This window comes from Rhinoderma darwinii, unplaced genomic scaffold, assembly GCF_050947455.1.
Source record: "Rhinoderma darwinii isolate aRhiDar2 unplaced genomic scaffold, aRhiDar2.hap1 Scaffold_140, whole genome shotgun sequence".
Classification (NCBI taxonomy): domain Eukaryota; kingdom Metazoa; phylum Chordata; class Amphibia; order Anura; family Rhinodermatidae; genus Rhinoderma; species Rhinoderma darwinii.
Genome location: NW_027461968.1, coordinates 4,002,501 through 4,023,346, shown reverse-complemented (window position 1 = coordinate 4,023,346; position 20,846 = coordinate 4,002,501).

The following is a 20,846-nucleotide window of genomic DNA, read 5'->3' as shown; positions in this document are numbered from 1 at the left end:
GAGAACATTTTTTCAGCCAATAATCCCTTTTACGAGTGGATTGTGTGGGATGGACGCTACATTGATGATCTTTTTTTGTTTAGGGGTCGTGATGTGGCGTCTGTATCACCATTTATGGAATACAATAAAACCAATACATTTAATTTAGAATGTTACAGGCTCGGCATTCATGGATTCTGTTACCTTCTTCGAGATTATGTTACAGGGGAATTGTAATACAGAAAAGGAAACATTTTGTGAACCCTCTTCGGGCACTACAGTCACCCAGCTCACACCATCTAGGCAATACCTACAGGGGAATTTATAAGATCTAGGATAGCCTGCTCAAATGACAAGATATTTCACAACCAATGTATAAATATTGACCGTGGATTACATCTTACAGGATATTAACAATGGATGTTAAGAACGGCATCAAAACAAAGGACACAAGAATCCATCTTGTTTAACTCCTTAACGCCGAAGGACGGATATATCCGTCCTCAGCAGCTGCTAGTTCGCGCAGGAGGACGGATATATCCGTCCTGTGATCGCGCGGGTACTGTCAGCGTACCCATGCGATCAGCGGCAGGAGCCCGGCTGTTATACACAGCCTGGCTCCTGCTGCAACTGCCGGAATCGAAGCGCGCTCTGATTCCGGCAGTTTAACCCATTAAATGCTGCTGTCAATAGTGACAGCGGCATTTAATGTGTTTGACAGAGGGAGGGAGCTCCCTCTGTCACCCGATCAGCGCCCCCGCAGCTCCCTCTGTCACCCGATCAGCGCCCCCGCAAACAAATCGCGGGTCGCCGTCGGGTTTACATGACAGCCGGGGGTCTGCCTTCAGCATCTGCCTGTTAGGCGATGCCAGAGGCATGACCTAATAGGTTGCCTGTCAGTTTTACACTGACAGGCAATAATGCTTCGGTATACTAAGTATACCAAAGCATTATATATGCGATCAACAGATCGCATAGTGAAGTGTCCTGATGGGACTTAAAAAAAAAATGACAATCCGTTAAATAAAGTTTGTTAAAAAAAACAAAAAACATTACAGTCCAAGTCAAATAAAACTACTTTATTGGCCCAAAAAGTGGTTTTATTTAGTAAAACTGTCAAAACAAATCACACATACACATATATGGTATCCCCGCGATCGTAACAAATTGACCAATAAAATGAACACATTAATTAAACCGCCGGATGAACGGCGTCCAAAGAAAACGCAAAAAACAATGGCAAAATTCTCTCTTTTCTCCCATTCCCCCCATAAAAAATAAAATAAAAGTTAATCTTTAAGTCCTATGTACCCCAAAATAGTACTAATGAAAACTACACATTGGCCCGCAAAAATCAAGCCCACATACGGCCACATAGACGGAAAAATAAAAACGTTACGGCTCTTGGAATGTGGCGATGCAAAAACAAGTAATTTTTTTCTAAAAGGCTTTTTATTGTGCAAACATAGGAAAACATATAAAACCTTTACATATTTGGTATCCCCGTAATCGTGCCGACCCATAGAATAAAGTTAACATGTTATTTACGCTGCATAGTAAACGGCGTAAATTTATAACGTGAAAATCAATGCTGGAATAGCTGCTTATTTTCAATTCTCTCCTAAAATAAAGTTAATAAAAGTTAATCAATATATTATAAGCATCTAAAAAAGGTACAATTACAAAATACAACTCATCCCACAAAAAACAAGCCCTTATACGGCTATGTCGACGGAATAAAAAAAAAGTTACGACTCTTGGAATGCGACCGTGAAAAAACAAAAAATAATCCTTGGTCATTAACGTGCAAAATGGCCTGGTCATTAAGGGGTTAATAATAAATACTGAAGCACGAGAGATCAATTACCGGTTTCTTCAACGGCATAGAGCCAAAAGTTTGGAGAAATATCAAAAAATTATTCAGATAAAACGAACCCATGTTAAATCCGGATCCAGTCCTGACACAAATTGTGGGTAAAGGCAGCCCTTGGGTCACCTAGAGGATGAGATCTCTTAGTTACATGTTGTCACAAGTCTTTTCTACAGTGTCACTAACAACAAAACTTGACTTTCCCAAAAAGTTTTTTATTTTTTAAAAAGTACTTACGATATCGATGCGTTTATAAAAACTGTACTAAGCATCATGTAATTTAGGCCATTAAATGCAAACAATGTGATCGCGTGTATGTACGGATGTAGCCATCTTTATCTTGACTCGGATAACTTGCTGAAGCGTGATATCACACAACAAAAGTCATTAAAAAGTCAATGAAAAAACACTGCCACTCTGTATTTAAAGAGGCTCTGTCACCACATTATAAGTGCCCTATCTTCTACATAATGTGATCGGCGCTGTAATGTAGATTACATCAGTGTTTTTTAATTAGAAAAACGATCATTTTTGGCGGAGTTATGACCTATATTAGCTTTATGCTAATGAGTATCTCAATGGACAACTGGGCGTGTTTTACTATATGGCCAAGTGGGCGTTGTAAAGAGGAGTGTATATGATGCCAGAGGCAGGTCTTAATAGGAGCACAAAGATGGTGGACCTGGGGGCATTTGTTAGGCCCCCAGGCAGCCATAGTAACCATCGCCACTCCGCTATTGCATTGCGGGGGGCGCGATGAGCTGCTAGATGGGGTCGCCCCCTCTTTCTAACTATTTAAATGCTGCGGTCGTTACTGTGAGGTGTTGGCTGTAACATACAGCCGGCACCCACATCGTACGGAGCGGGTTTACTCCGTGAGCCTGTTCCATACTTCCCCTACCCGGCTATGACATATGGATACGTGAAATTTCGGGAAGGGGTTAAAGATGATTTCTTCCCAATGAGGATAAAACTTATGCCATCTGGTCAATTGTATTAGGAGGGGTAATTCAATTTGTATAGCGTGTCTGAAGTATGGCACACTTAAATCCCCAAATATTTTATCGAATGTTGTGCCTGGGGAATATTTGTGTATATATATATATATATATATATATATATAAAACGTGTATCGGTGTAATTACTGCATAATTACTTTGTAATTATATTTTTATTAGAAGATATTTTAACTTTTTGATACACAGCTACTTTGTATCCTGTATACAGAGCAGCTGTATCTAGCACTGAAACCTGTATCCGTCAGGTCAGCGGGACTGACGGGTTCAGTGACAGCGGGTCCTGCGTGTCTCTGGAAAAAAAAACAACAGCAATTTCAACATTGATTTTCACGTTTATAAGTTACGCAGTTCACTATGCGGTGTAAATAACATGTTAGCTTTATTCTATGGGTCAGTACGATTGCGACGATACCAAATATGTATAGATTTTTGTTATTATGATCGCAGCAATACCATATATTTGTATTTTGTTTTTATACTCCTAGTAAATAAAACCAATTTTTATGAAAAAATGTAATTTAATTTTTACTGTAATCTATTTTTTAATGAATTTTTTTAGTCTCGCTAGAGGACTTTACAATGCGATCTTCTGATCGCATTATTGCCTGTCAGTGTAAAACTGACAGACAATCTATTAGTCCCTATTCACACAGCAGGGTTCTCCGGCCATGTGAAGGACGTTCTTTATAATGGCCGTCACACGGAAGCAGTAAAAACAATTCACCCCAAATGGGGCTATTCTCACAGCCGACGCTCTGGCCGGGGATTCCACTCCAGGAGAAGCCCCTGATGTCAGAGCTGGGACCCGCATCTATCAGACATTTATGGCGTATCCTGTGGATACGCCATAAATGTCTGTCATCACACAACCCCTTTAGCAATGTTATTGACTAAGCAACATATACAATATAAAGAACTTGTGGCCTCTTGGAAGTCATCAGTCAAAGGTAAGGTTACAGTTTGGTAATCCCATACAAGAATGTTCTTTTTAGAAAATGACAGTGCCAATAAGGTAACTAATGGATTGATACTCATTGTAAGGAACTAATACATTGTACATTTAGGGGATGGAAGTTACATTTATTGTAAGTCGTTTCATTGGGATTTTTTTTTGGTTTACATTTTCCATTTTCTATTGTTGCTTATATAGCACTAAGGTCAGAGATTGGAAAAAAGAAGGACCAATATAAGGCGCTGCTATACCAAACTAAGTTTTTATTTTGAGTAGGTTATTGATAGGCTACGCGTTTCGACGCAGAACATGCGTCTTCATCAGGCCATGAACATACAAAAGAAACATCATATATATATACAAGTAGATAATAAAATATCAACCAATCACAAAGAGGAAACAGGGAGGGGACACGGGGAACTCCTACAAAGAGAAACGGACGAAATCCCGCTAAAAAAACAACCAAATTTGATTAATACAATGTATGTGAATTTGATAAAAAGGCATATGTGATAAATGAATTTAAAATAAATGTAAAATATGGGACAATTGTATAGAAAAACAAAAGATACTACTAAACGATCCATTTCAGTTGGTGTTTGAAGTGTGAGCCGTTTTAAAAACACAACATCGCTAAACTCATGCGGTCAAATCGTACTGATATAGTAATTAAAAATAACCCATAAGGGTAAAATCGGGAGTATAGATAATAATGGATCCACTATTTATTCTTTAGTAAAGAAAAAAATCGAATTAACAATCAGATAGAAAAAAACCGGCAAAACGGGCGAATGATATGAAAAACGCTATAAATTTTATAAATGAACCAAATATTGTTCAATCAATTAAAAACGAAAATTACATTCAATAATTTAGTCAGACTATTCTGAATAAAAAAATCAAGAATTCATTCATAAAGAAGCAAGATACAAGTAAAACGCCAGGACGGCTAAACAAGTGGCGTCTTTATAGTCAAGGCAATAGTAGTTTTATAATAGATACCTGGAAAATATGTTAAATTGATAGAACATCTATACTATAACACTAATTATAAATTTGTAAAGGCTCATGGGCCCCGATGCAAGAATTCTTACTGGGCCCCCCCCCGCAAACTTCTCATGGCCGACGGTCCGCAGCTTTCAGCTGCATCGCTGGGTCTCCTAAGTGACCCAACAATGCAGCACTAGCAGCCGGGGGCGTCACTAAGGCTGGGTTCACACACCCTATTTACGGACGTAATTCGGGCGTTTTAGCATTGAATTACGTCCGAAAATGCGGCTCAAAAGTGTTGGCAAACATCTGCCCATTCATTTGAATGGGTCTTACGATGTTCTGTGCCGACGGTTATTTTTTTTTACGCGCCGCTGTCAAAAGGCGGCGCGTAAAAAAGACGCCCGCGTCAAAGAAGTGCCTGTCACTTCTTCAGACGTAAATGGAGCCGTTTTCCATGGACTCCATAGAAAAACAGCTCCAATTACGTCCGTAATGGACGCAGCGAAAGACGCCTGCACATGCCATTACGGTTGAAATTACGGTGCTGTTTTCTCCTGAAAACAGCACCGTAATTTCAGCCGTAACAGACGCTGCCGTGTGAACATACCCTCAGGGCTTAAAATGTCAGGGAAATAGCCCCAATACATACAGTGAAGGAAATAAGTATTTGATCCCTTGCTGATTTTGTAAGTTTGCCCACTGTCAAAGTCATGAACAGTCTAGAATTTTTAGGCTAGGTTAATTTTACCAGTGGGAGATAGATTATATTAAAAAAAAATAAGAAAATCACATAGTCAAAATTATATATATTTATTTGCATTGTGCACAGAGAAATAAGTATTTGATCCATTTGGCAAACAAGACTTAATACTTGGTGGCAAAACCCTTGTTGGCAAGCACAGCAGTCAAGACATTTTTAGTAGTTGATGATGAGGTTTGCACACATGTTAGATGGAATTTTGGTCCACTCCTCTTTGCAGATCATCTGTAAATCATTAAGATTTCGAGGCTGTCGCTTGGCAACTCGGATCTTCAGCTCCCTCCATAAGTTTTCGATGGGATTAAGGTCTGGAGACTGGCTAGGCCACTCCTTGACCTTAATGTGCTTCTTTTTGAGCCACTCCTTTGTTGCCTTGGATGTATGTTTCGGGTCATTGTCGTGCTGGAAGACCCAGCCACGAGCCATTTTTAATGTCCTGGTGGAGGGAAGGAGGTTGTCACTCAGGATTTGACAGTACATGGCTCCATCCATTCTCCCATTTATGCGGTGAAGTAGTCCTGTGCCCTTAGCAGAGAAACACCCCCAAAACATAATTTTTCCACCTCCATGCTTGACAGTGGGGACGGTGTTCTTTGGGTCATAGGCAGCATTTCTCTTCCTCCAAAAACGGCGAGTTGAGTTAATGCCAAAGAGCTCAATTTTAGTCTCATCTGACCACAGCACCTTCTCCCAATCACTCTCAGAATCATCCAGATGTTCATTTGCAAACTTCAGACGGGCCTGTACATGTGCCTTCTTGAGCAGGGGGACCTTGCGGGCACTGCAGGATTTTAATCCATTACGGCGTAATGTGTTACCAATGGTTTTCTTGGTGACTGTGGTCCCAGCTGCCTTGAGATCATTAACAAGTTCCCCCCGTGTAGTTTTCGGCTGAGCTCTCACCTTCCTCAGGATCAAGGATACCCCACGAGGTGAGATTTTGCATGGAGCCCCAGATCGATGTCGATTGACAGTCATTTTGTATGTCTTCCATTTTCTTACTATTGCACCAACAGTTGTCTCCTTCTCACCCAGTGTCTTACTTATGGTTTTGTAGCCCATTCCAGCCTTGTGCAGATCTATGATCTTGTCCATGACATCCTTAGAAAGCTCTTTGGTCTTGCCCATGTTGTAGAGGTTAGAGTCAGACTGATTAATTGAGTCTGTGGACAGGAGTCTTTTATACAGGTGACCATGTAAGACAGCTGTCTTTAATGCAGGCACCAAGTTGATTTGGAGCATGTAACTGGTCTGGAGAAGGCTGAACTATTAATGGTTGGTAGGGGATCAAATACTTATTTCTCTGTGCACAATGCAAATAAATATATATAATTTTGACAATGTGATTTTCTTATTTTTTTTTTATATAATCTATCTCTCACTGGTAAAATTAACCTAGCCTAAAAATTCTAGACTGTTCATGACTTTGACAGTGGGCAAACTTACAAAATCAGCAAGGGATCAAATACTTATTTCCTCCACTGTAAGTGTCCACCCAAAAAAAAAAGTGTGTATATGAGACAGAATAGCATATCTATAGCACTACGACCCTATAAACTATGGATAGGATTAGATACAGTGGCTCAGCAGACAGTATCACACATGATAGGATTAGATACAGTGGCTCAGAAGGCAGTATCACACATGATAGGATTAGATACAGTGGCCCAGCAGACAGTACCACACATGATAGGATTAGATACAGTGGCTGAGCAGACAGTATCACACATGATAGGATTAGATAGTGGCTCAGCAGACAGTACCACACATGATAGGATTAGATACAGTGGCTCAGAAGGCAGTATCACACATGATAGGATTAGATACAGTGGCTCAGCAGACAGTATCACACAAGATACGATTAGATACAGGGCCCAGCAGACAGTATCACACATGATTGGATTAGATACACAGCTCAGCAGACAGTATCACACATGATTGGATTAGATACACAGCTCAGCAGACAGTATCACACATGATTGGATTAGATACACAGCTCAGAAGGCAGTATCACACATAATAGGATTAGATACAGGACTCAGCTCGCTGACATTGCGGCTCCAGCGCTGGACCCAGGATAGGTAAGAATAATAATTTTGCTTATTTGTGTTACTGATTATTTTTGTGTGTTTGTGTTTTTTTTTACAGGTTCGGTTGTTGGACTTCGGATACGAGGACTTCAATGACGGCGTTTTTTTATTCTCAATAAAATGGTTAATGAGGGTTGTTCTTTTATTTCAATAAAATATTTTTTCTATGTGCTTGTATCTTTTTAAACTTTATTATCACCGCCTTAGTAATGGCCGCTGGCTGATTGACATCCTCCATTACTAAGGCGAGGCTTAATGTTAGCCGTTGCAGAGGCTACACTAACCCACATTATTACCCCGGTACCCACCACCACCAGGAGTACTGGGAAGAGCCGGGTACGAACCAGTACCCGACCATCTGTAGTGACGGTCAGGCACCGGGGTGGCCGCAGGCTGGGGGAGGCCAAAAACAGTGGCCCTTCCCACCCTTGTAATGCTGCCTGCTGCTGCTGTGTCGTATCTGGCTGGTTATGAAAATTGGGGGGGGCCCCACATCGTTCTTTCCAATTATTTTTTTTTTTTTTAAATGACGTGGGGTCCCCGCCATTTTTCATAACCAGCCAGATACAATAAAGCAGCAGCAGCCTAGCATCACCAGGGTGGTAGGGGCCACTGTATCTGGCCTTTCCCCTCCTGATAATACCAGCCTGCGGCCACCCCAGTGGCCGACCATCACTACAGATGGTCAGGTACTGGATCGTACCCGGCTCTTCCCAGCACCCCTGGTGGCGGTGGGTACCGGGGTAATAAAGGGGGTTAGTGTTCACCTCTGCATCGGCTAACACTAAGCCCCGCCTTAGCAATGGATGCTGTCAATCAGCCGGCGGCCATTACTAAGGCGGTAGTAATATAGTTTAAAAAAAAACACAAAGACATAGAAAAAATATTTTATTGAAATAAAAAAAAAACCTGCACAACCCTCATTAACCATTTTATTGATAATAAAAAAAAAAGCTGTCATCGAAGTAGTCCTGGAATCCGCCGTAGTCCAACGACCGAACCTGTAAGAAAACACACAAAAAATGATTAGTAACACGTGTGTTAGGCTTAGATACAGGGCCCATGTGTGATACTGTCTGTGGGACCCTGTATCTAAGCCTACCATAACGTAGGCTTAGATACAGGGTCCAGCAGACAGTAATCTTATACAGTATAAGATTACTGTGTGCTGGGGCCCTGTATCTAAACCTACAGTGTGGTAGGCTTATATACAGGGCCCATCAGACAGGATCACACATGGGCCATGTATCTAAGCCTACCATGTGATTGGCTTAGATACAGGGCCCAGCAGACAGGATCACACATGGGCCATGTATCTAAGCCTACCATGTGATTGGCTTAGATACAGGGCCCAGCAGACAGGATCACACAATCTGTGATCCTGTCTCATGGGCCCCCTAAGCCTGCTACATCGTAGGCTTAGGGGTTGTGCAGTCCCTAAACATTGATGGCCTATCCACAGGATAGGCCATCAATAGCTGATGTGTCTCCCGGGACCGGCCAATCAGCTGTTTTGAAGGGGCCGCAGCACTCGTACGAGAACTGCTTCCCCTTCATTTCACTACTCGCTCACACTGTGAATCGCCGACACGGATTCACAGTGTGACTGGAATGAAGTGACAGGAATGAAGGGGAGCAGCTCTCGTACGAGTGCTGCGGCCCCTTCAAAACAGCTGATTGGCGGGTCCCGGGAGTCGGACCCCGCCAGTCAGGGCTAACCTTACCTTCCTCTTCGGCCGCGGCGGGAGTTCTGTCGTCTCGATGCTGTGCGCGGCGCATAGCGCTGTGACGTCATGCGCTGCGCACAGCGCCTGACGTCAGGACCTCCGCTGCCATCCGGAACCAGGAAGGTAAGTAAAGTATGTTACTATAGTAACAGGGGCCCGCGGCCCGAGTTACTATAGTAACTTTTTATTGATGTGGTGCGGGGGGCCGTGGGCCCCCCTGGCTTCGGGGCCCGGTCGCAATTGCGACCGCTGCGACCCCTATAGCTACGCCAGTGAATGTATTAGTTCCTTACAATGAGTATCAATCCATTAGTTACCTTATTGGCACTGTCGTTTTCTAAAAAGAACATTCTTGTATGGGATTACCAAACTGTAACCTTACCTTTGACTGATGACTTCCAAGAGGCCACAAGTTCTTTATATTGTATATGTTGCTTAGTCAATAACATTGCTAAAGGGGTTGTGTGATGACAGACATTTATGGCGTATCCACAGGATACGCCATAAATGTCTGATAGATGCGGGTCCCAGCGCTGACATCATGAGGTATAGTTACTAATATTTCTTTATTTATTGTTTATAATTTTTTATCAATACTGACCCTAATAGTTTTTTCATAATTTGAAGGGTTTGGCCGTCCTTCGCATCTTCCATGTGTTTGTGATTATTTATTTATTTATTAACCCCTTCCCCCTGCTTGCATTCTGGGCCCTAATGTCCAAGCCATTTTTTAAATTTTTCCATTGTCACATTCGAAGAGCTGTAACTTTTTTATTTTTGCGTCGGCATAGCTGTATAAGGTCTTGTTTTTTGCGGGACGACTTGTAGTTTTTATTGGTACCATTTGAGAGTAGATGCGACTTTTTGATCACTTTTTATCACAAGTCAGGATTAACAGAAAACAGCAATTTTTCCATTGTTTTTTATTTTATTTTTTACGGCGTTCACAGTGCGGGTTAAATAATGTAACAGCTTTATAGTCGGGGTCGTTACGGACGCGGCGATACCAAATATGTGTAACTTTTTTGCTTTATTGTAGTTTTTTTTAATAGTAAAGCATTTTGTAAGGGGAAAAAGTGGGTTTTTCATTTTTTTTTTTCACTTTTTTTTTAAATTAACTTTATTCAACTTTTTTTACTTTTTTACTAGTCCCACTAGGGGACTTCACTATCCTCCGATCGCTATTATAATACACTGCAATACTTTTGTATTGCAGTGTATGGGTATGTGCACACACACTAATTACGTCCGTAATTGACGGACGTATTTCGGCCGCAAGTTCCGGACCGAACACACTGCAGGGAGCCGGGCTCCTAGTATCATACTTATGTACGACGCTAGGAGTCCCTGCCTCTCTGCAGGACAACTGTCCTGTACTGAAAACATGATTACAGTACGGGACAGTTGTCCTGCAGAGAGGCAGCGACTCCTAGCATCGTACATAAGTATGATGCTAGGAGCCCGGCTCCCTGCGCTGTGTTCGGTCCGGTACTTGCGGCCGAAATACGTCCGTCCATTACGGACGTAATTAGTGTGTGTGCACATACCCTATTACTGCCTGTCCGTTTAAAACGGACAGGCATCTGCTAGGTCATGCCGGCGGCATAATCTAGCAGGCATTCGCTCCAGGCAGACCTGGGGGCCTTTATTAGACCCCCGGCTGCCATAGAAGACACAGACACTCGGCGATTTTATCGCCGGGTGTCGGTGGGAGAGAGAGGGAGCTCCCTCCCTCTCTCCAAAACCATTCAGATGCGGTGCACGCTATTGTGCACCGCATCTGAAGGGTTAAACGGGTGAGATCGATACTAATATCGATCTAACCTGGCAGAGCAGGGACGCCCCCAGCCCTCAGCTGCCTCTGGCAGCTGAGAGCAGGGAGATTTGACGGCTCCCTGCTCTGTTTACTTTATTCTACAGCAGCGCCGTAGAATGGCGGCGCTGTAGAATAAAGCCCATTAATGACCGCCGTGAAAAGGCTTATTGGCGGTCATTAAGGGGTTAATACATTGGTTTATATAGGCTTAGTCTGACAATTGGTTTGTTTTTCATTACAGTACAAATTTATAATTAGTGTTATAGTATAGATGTTCTATCAATTTAACATATTTTCCAGGTATCTATTATAAAACTACTGTTGCCTTGACTATAAAGACGCCACTTGTTTAGCCGTCCTGGCGTTTTACTTGTATCTTGCTTCTTTATGAATGAATTCTTGATTTTTTTATTCAGAATAGTCTGACTAAATTATTGAATGTCATTTTCGTTTTTAATTGATTGAACAATATTTGGTTCATTTATAAAATTTATAGTGTTTTTCATATCATTCGCCCGTTTTGCCGGTTTTTTTCTATCTGATTTTTAATTAGATTTTTTTCTTTACTAAAGAATAAATAGTGGATCCATTATTATCTATACTCCCGATTTTACCCTTATGGGTTATTTTAAATTACTATATCAGTACGATTTGACCGCATGAGTTTAGCGATGTTGTGTTTTTAAAACGGCTCACACTTCAAACACCAACTGAAATGGATCGTTTAGTAGTATCTTTTGTTTTTCTATACAATTGTCCCATATTTTACATTTATTTTAAATTCATTTATCACATATGCCTTTTTATCAAATTCACATACATTGTATTAATCAAATTTGGTTGTTTTTTTAGCGGGATTTCGTCCGTTTCTCTTTGTAGGAGTTCCCCGTGTCCCCTCCCTGTTTCCTCTTTGTGATTGGTTGATATTTTATTATCTACTTGTATATATATATGATGTTTCTTTTGTATGTTCATGGCCTGATGAAGACGCATGTTCTGCGTCGAAACGCGTAGCCTATCAATAACCTACTCAAAATAAAAACTTAGTTTGGTATAGCAGCGCCTTATATTGGTCCTTCTTTTTTCCAATCTCTGACCTTATCATTAACGGTGAATCTCCGTTCACCGGCTTTTGGACCTTGGCAGCAGCTACACCTCGCATCTGGCTGTACACACCCTGGGTGTGTCTTCTCCACACGTATCCTCTCAGCGTCGTGCCTGCTGGAGATCGTTCTATACTGTTCAACAGCGTTGTGCCTGGTCAGCATAACCCGTCCAGGTGAGTGCATATTGCCTTACCATTGTTGTTTCCTATGACCAGGGCCGATTCTAGCTTTTCTGCTGCCTGAGGCGAAAATGGAAATGGCGCCCCCTTCCACACAAAAAAAATGAATAAAAATAAATTGTAAGTAAGAAACAACTTGTAAAACGAAACAAAAAAATTAAAGCTGTGTGAACAAAAAAATACATTAGGGCCTGTTCACATCACCGTTCGCTTCCGTTCCGAGGTTCTGTCGGGTGAACCCCGCAACGGAAAGTGAAAGTGACAGCACAGCTTCCGTTTCAGTCACCATTGATCTCAATGTTGATGGAAACATCGCTAATGGCTTCCGTTCGTCACCATTCCGGCTGGTTTCCGGTTTTCCAACGGAATCAATAGCGGAGTCGACTACGGAACGGAACGGAACGGTGATGTGAACAGGCCCTTATTGAACATCATTGTTATAAACTGCAAGGTCTCATAATGCTACAGGCAATTGTGTAGAAAATATCCCTATATTGCCCCAGCTATAAATACTAGTAAAATGACCAGGGCAACGTGTATCCAAAATTCAAACACAAAAATGAAAGAACAATGTCAGTGTTCAAACTTGTGTCAGGGCTCCTTTAATGGCTCTTTACAGTCAGTATAGTAACACATGCGGCACTTTACAGTCAGTATAGTAACACATGCGGCACTTTACAGTCAGTATAGTAACACATGCGGCACTTTACAGTCAGTATAGTAACGCATGCTGCTCTTTACAGTCAGTATAGTAACACATGCGGCACTTTACAGTCAGTATAGTAACACATGCGGCACTTTACAGTCAGTATAGTAACACATGCGGCACTTTACAGTCAGTATAGTAACGCATGCTGCTCTTTACAGTCAGTATAGTAACACATGCGGCACTTTACAGTCAGTATAGTAACACATGCGGCACTTTACAGTCAGTATAGTAACACACGCGGCACTTTACAGTCAGTATAGTAACACATGCGGCACTTTACAGTCAGTATAGTAACACATGCGGCACTTTACAGTCAGTATAGTAACACATGCGGCACTTTACAGTCAGTATAGTAACACATGCGGCACTTTACAGTCAGTATAGTAATACATGCGGCACTTTACAGTCAGTATAGTAACACATGCGGCACTTTACAGTCAGTATAGTAACGCACGCTGCACTTTACAGTCAGTATAGTAACAAATGCTGCACTTTACAGTCAGTATAGTAACACACGCTGCACTTTACAGTCAGTATAGTAACACATGCGGCACTTTACAGTCAGTATAGTAACACATGCTGCTCTTTACAGTCAGTATAGTAACACATGCTGCACTTTATAGTCAGTATAGTAACACATGCTGCACTTTACAGTCAGTATAGTAACGCACGCTGCACTTTACAGTCAGTATAGTAACGCATGCTGCACTTTACAGTCAGTATAGTAACACGCTGCACTTTACAGTCAGTATAGTAACGCACGCTGCACTTTACAGTCAGTATAGTAACGCATGCTGCACTTTACAGTCAGTATAGTAACGCACGCTGCACTTTACAGTCAGTATAGTAACACACGCTGCACTTTACAGTCAGTATAGTAACACATGTGGCACTTTACAGTCAGTATAGTAACGCACGCTGCACTTTACAGTCAGTATAGTAACACATGCGGCACTTTACAGTCAGTATAGTAACGCACGCTGCACTTTACAGTCAGTATAGTAACGCACGCTGCACTTTACAGTCAGTATAGTAACACATGCGGCACTTTACAGTCAGTATAGTAACGCACGCTGCACTTTACAGTCAGTATAGTTACGCACGCTGCACTTTACAGCCAGTATAGTAACACATGCGGCACTTTACAGTCAGTATAGTAACACATGCGGCACTTTACAGTCAGTAAAGTAACGCACGCTGCACTTTACAGTCAGTATAGTAACGCACGCTGCACTTTACAGTCAGTATAGTAACACATGTGGCACTTTACAGTCAGTAAAGTAACGCACGCTGCACTTTACAGTCAGTATAGTAACACATGCGGCACTTTACAGTCAGTATAGTAACGCACGCTGCACTTTACAGTCAGTATAGTAACGCACGCTGCACTTTACAGTCAGTATAGTAACGCACGCTGCACTTTACAGTCAGTATAGTAACACATGCAGCACTTTACAGTCAGTATAGTAACATATGTGGCACTTTACAGTCAGTATAGTAACACATGCGGCACTTTACAGTCAGTATAGTAACACATGCTGCTCTTTACAGTCAGTATAGTAACACATGCTGCTCTTTACAGTCAGTATAGTAACACATGCACACTTTACAGTCAGTATAGTAACACATGCGGCACTTTACAGTCAGTATAGTAACGCATGCTGCACTTTACAGTCAGTATAGTAACATATGCCGCACTTTACAGTCAGTATAGTAACACATGCGGCACTTTACAGTCAGTATAGTAACGCACGCTGCACTTTACAGTCAGTATAGTAACACACGCTGCACTTTACAGTCAGTATAGTAACACATGCTGCTCTTTACAGTCAGTATAGTAACACACGCTGCACTTTACAGTCAGTATAGTAACGCACGCTGCACTTTACAGTCAGTATAGTAACACATGCGGCACTTTACATTCAGTATAGTAGCGCACGCTGCACTTTACAGTCAGTATAGTAACACACGCTGCACTTTACAGTCAGTATAGTAACACATGCGGCACTTTACATTCAGTATAGTAGCGCACGCTGCACTTTACAGTCAGTATAGTAACGCACGCTGCACTTTACAGTCAGTATAGTAACGCACGCTGCACTTTACAGTCAGTATAGTAACACATGCGGCACTTTACAGTCAGTATAGTAACGCACGCTGCACTTTACAGTCAGTATAGTAACACATGCGGCACTTTACAGTCAGTATAGTAACGCACGCTGCACTTTACAGTCAGTATAGTAACACATGCTGCACTTTACAGTCAGTATAGTAACGCACGCTGCACTTTACAGTCAGTATAGTAACACACGCTGCACTTTACAGTCAGTATAGTAACACATGCGGCACTTTACAGTCAGTATAGTAACATATGCTGCACTTTACAGTCAGTATAGTAACGCACGCTGCACTTTACAGTCAGTATAGTAACCCATGCGGCACTTTACAGTCAGTATAGTAACACATGCGGCACTTTACAGTCAGTATAGTAACACATGCGGCACTTTACAGTCAGTATAGTAACGCACGCTGCACTTTACAGTCAGTATAGTAACACACGCTGCACTTTACAGTCAGTATAGTAACGCACGCTGCACTTTACAGTCAGTATAGTAACCCATGCGGCACTTTACAGTCAGTATAGTAACACATGCGACACTTTACAGTCAGCATAGTAACACATGCGGCACTTTAGTCAGTATAGTAACGCACGCTGCACTTTACAGTCAGTATAGTAGCGCACGCTGCACTTTACAGTCAGTATAGTAACGCATGCTGCACTTTATAGTCAGTATAGTAACACATGCTGCACTTTACAGTCAGTATAGTAATGCACGCTGCACTTTACAGTCAGTATAGTAACGCATGCTGCACTTTACAGTCAATATAGTAACACATGCGGCACTTTACAGTCAGTATAGTAGCGCATGCTGCACTTTACAGTCAGTATAGTAACGCATGCTGCACTTTATAGTCAGTATAGTAACACATGCTGCACTTTACAGTCAGTATAGTAACGCACGCTGCACTTTACAGTCAGTATAGTAATGCATGCTGCACTTTACAGTCAGTATAGTAACACACTCTGCACTTTACAGTCAGTATAGTAACGCATGCTGCACTTTACAGTCAGTATAGTAACGCACGCTGCACTTTACAGTCAGTATAGTAACACATGCTGCACTTTACAGTCAGTATAGTAACGCACGCTGCACTTTACAGTCAGTATAGTAACACACGCTGCACTTTACAGTCAGTATAGTAACACATGTGGCACTTTACAGTCAGTATAGTAACGCACGCTGCACTTTACAGTCAGTATAGTAACGCACGCTGCACTTTACAGTCAGTATAGTAACGCACGCTGCACTTTACAGTCAGTATAGTAACACATGCGGCACTTTACAGTCAGTATAGTAACACATGCTGCTCTTTACAGTCAGTATAGTAACACGCTGCACTTTACAGTCAGTATAGTAACATATGTGGCACTTTACAGTCAATATAGTAACACATGCGGCACTTTACAGTCAGTATAGTAACGCACGCTGCACTTTACAGTCAGTATAGTAGTGCACGCTGCACTTTACAGTCAGTATAGTAACGCATGCTGCACTTTATAGTCAGTATAGTAACACATGCTGCACTTTACAGTCAGTATAGTAATGCACGCTGCACTTTACAGTCAGTATAGTAACGCACGCTGCACTTTACAGTCAGTATAGTAACGCACGCTGCACTTTACAGTCAGTATAGTAACGCACGCTGCACTTTACAGTCAGTATAGTAACACATGCTGCACTTTACAGTCAGTATAGTAACGCATGCTGCACTTTACAGTCAGTATAGTAACACATGCGGCACTTTACAGTCAGTATAGTAGCGCATGCTGCACTTTACAGTCAGTATAGTAACGCATGCTGCACTTTATAGTCAGTATAGTAACACATGCTGCACTTTACAGTCAGTATAGTAACGCACGCTGCACTTTACAGTCAGTATAGTAACGCACGCTGCACTTTACAGTCAGTATAGTAACACACGCTGCACTTTACAGTCAGCATAGTAACGCACGCTGCACTTTACAGTCAGTATAGTAACGCACGCTGCACTTTACAGTCAGTATAGTAACGCACGCTGCACTTTACAGTCAGTATAGTAACACATGCGGCACTTTACAGTCAGTATAGTAGCGCATGCTGCACTTTACAGTCAGTATAGTAACGCATGCTGCACTTTATAGTCAGTATAGTAACACATGCTGCACTTTACAGTCAGTATAGTAACGCACGCTGCACTTTACAGTCAGTATAGTAACGCACGCTGCACTTTACAGTCAGTATAGTAACACACGCTGCACTTTACAGTCAGTATAGTAACGCACGCTGCACTTTACAGTCAGTATAGTAACGCACGCTGCACTTTACAGTCAGTATAGTAACACATGTGGCACTTTACAGTCAGTATAGTAACGCACGCTGCACTTTACAGTCAGTATAGTAACACATGCGGCACTTTACAGTCAGTATAGTAACGCACGCTGCACTTTACAGTCAGTATAGTAACGCACGCTGCACTTTACAGTCAGTATAGTAACGCATGCGGCACTTTACAGTCAGTATAGTAACATATGTGGCACTTTACAGTTAGTATAGTAACACATGCTGCACTTTACAGTCAGTATAGTAACACACGCTGCACTTTACAGTCAGTATAGTAACACATGCGGCACTTTACAGTCAGTATAGTAACATATGTGGCACTTTACAGTTAGTATAGTAACACATGCGGCACTTTACAGTCAGTATAGTAACACATGCTGCTCTTTACAGTCAGTATAGTAACACATGCTGCTCTTTACAGTCAGTATAGTAACCCATGCACACTTTACAGCCAGTATAGTAACACATGCGGCACTTTACAGTCAGTATAGTAACGCATGCTGCACTTTACAGTCAGTATAGTAACATATGCCGCACTTTACAGTCAGTATAGTAACACATGCGGCACTTTACAGTCAGTATAGTAACGCACGCTGCACTTTACAGTCAGTATAGTAACACACGCTGCACTTTACAGTCAGTATAGTAACGCACGCTGCACTTTACAGTCAGTATAGTAACACATGCGGCACTTTACAGTCAGTATAGTAACGCATGCTGCACTTTACAGTCAGTATATTAACGCACGCTGCACTTTACAGTCAGTATAGTAACACATGCGGCACTTTACATTCAGTATAGTAGCGCACGCTGCACTTTACAGTCAGTATAGTAACACACGCTGCACTTTACAGTCAGTATAGTAACGCACGCTGCACTTTACAGTCAGTATAGTAACGCACGCTGCACTTTACAGTCAGTATAGTAACACATGCGGCACTTTACAGTCAGTATAGTAACACATGCGGCACTTTACAGTCAGTATAGTAACGCACGCTGCACTTTACAGTCAGTATAGTAACATATGCTGCACTTTACAGTCAGTATAGTAACACATGCGGCACTTTACAGTCAGTATAGTAACACATGCGGCACTTTACAGTCAGTATAGTAACACATGCTGCACTTTACAGTCAGTATAGTAACACATGCTGCTCTTTACAGTCAGTATAGTAACGCACGCTGCACTTTACAGTCAGTATAGTAACATATGCTGCACTTTACAGTCAGTATAGTAACGCACGCTGCACTTTACAGTCAGTATAGTAACACATGCGGCACTTTACAGTCAGTATAGTAACACATGCGGCACTTTACAGTCAGTATAGTAACACATGCTGCACTTTACAGTCAGTGTAGTAACGCACGCTGCACTTTACAGTCAGTATAGTAACGCACGCTGCACTTTACAGTCAGTATAGTAACGCACGCTGCACTTTACAGTCAGTATAGTAACACATGCGGCACTTTACAGTCAGTATAGTAACACATGCGGCACTTTACAGTCAGTATAGTAACACATGCTGCACTTTACAGTCAGTATAGTAATGCACGCTGCACTTTACAGTCAGTATAGTAACGCACGCTGCACTTTACAGTCAGTATAGTAACGCACGCTGCACTTTACAGTCAGTATAGTAACACATGCGGCACTTTACAGTCAGTATAGTAACACATGCGGCACTTTACAGTCAGTATAGTAACACATGCTGCACTTTACAGTCAGTATAGTAACACATGCTGCTCTTTACAGTCAGTATAGTAACACATGCGGCACTTTACAGTCAGTATAGTAACACATGCAGCACTTTACAGTCAGTATAGTAACACATGCGGCACTTTACAGTCAGTATAGTAACACATGCGGCACTTTACAGTCAGTATAGTAACACATGCGGCACTTTACAGTCAGTATAGTAACACATGCAGCACTTTACAGTCAGTATAGTAACACATGCGGCACCTTACAGTCAGTATAGTAACACATGCGGCACTTTACAGTCAGTATAGTAACACATGCTGCACTTGCTTTCTGTCCACGTCTGTTGGATCTGTACTACCAATCCGTAGTATTTGTAAACCGAAACTGCACAGACCAGACTAGGAATGAATGTGATCATCGAGCCAGTAATATAATCTGAAAACTATTCACTGCATGTTCAGGTCTTAAAGGGGTTGTCCCAAGATTAAATGTTATCCCCTCTCTACAGGATAGGAGATAACATGCTGATCAGTGGGGGTCCCTCGTACCCCTGAGTTAATGACGCTGCAGGTCAAGCATACACCCTGCCGCTCCAGTTACTCAGGGGTACAAGGGACCACCGTTCCAGTTATCAGTGGGGGTCCCAGTAGTTGGACCCCCACCGATCAGCATGTTATGTCCTGTCCTGTAGACAGGGGATAACATTTAATCTTGGAACAACCCCTTTAACTGCAAGGGGCAAAAATGTATATTTAGAAAAAAAGGCATATGGAACAGTAGCAAAGCAAAAAATAAACTGCGCACAACCTATAAATAAATAAATATGTACCAGCAGTGTATATACCGCACAGATCCATATATAGCAGCAGTGAATATACCGCACATATAAATATATACCAGCAGTGTATATACCGCACAGATCCATATATAGCAGCAGTGAATATACCGCACAGATCCATATATAGCAGCAGTGAATATACCGCACAGATCCATATATAGCAGCAGTGTATATACCGCACATATCCATATATAGCAGCAGTGTATATACCACTCTGATCCATATATAGCAGCAGTGTATATACCGCACAGATCCATATATAGCAGCAGTGTATATACCGCACAGATCCATATATAGCAGCAGTGAATATACCGCACAGATCCATATATAGCAGCAGTGAATATACCGCACAGATCCATATATAGCAGCAGTGTATATACCGCACAGATCCATATATAGCAGCAGTGTATATACCGCACAGATCCATATATAGCAGCAGTGAATATACCGCACAGATCCATATATAGCAGCAGTGAATATACCGCACAGATCCATATATAGCAGCAGTGAATATACCGCACAGATCCATATATAGCAGCAGTGAATATACCGCACAGATCCATATATAGCAGCAGTGAATATACCGCAGATCCATATATAGCAGCAGTGTATATACCACTCTGATCCATATATAGCAGCAGTGAATATACCGCACATATAAATA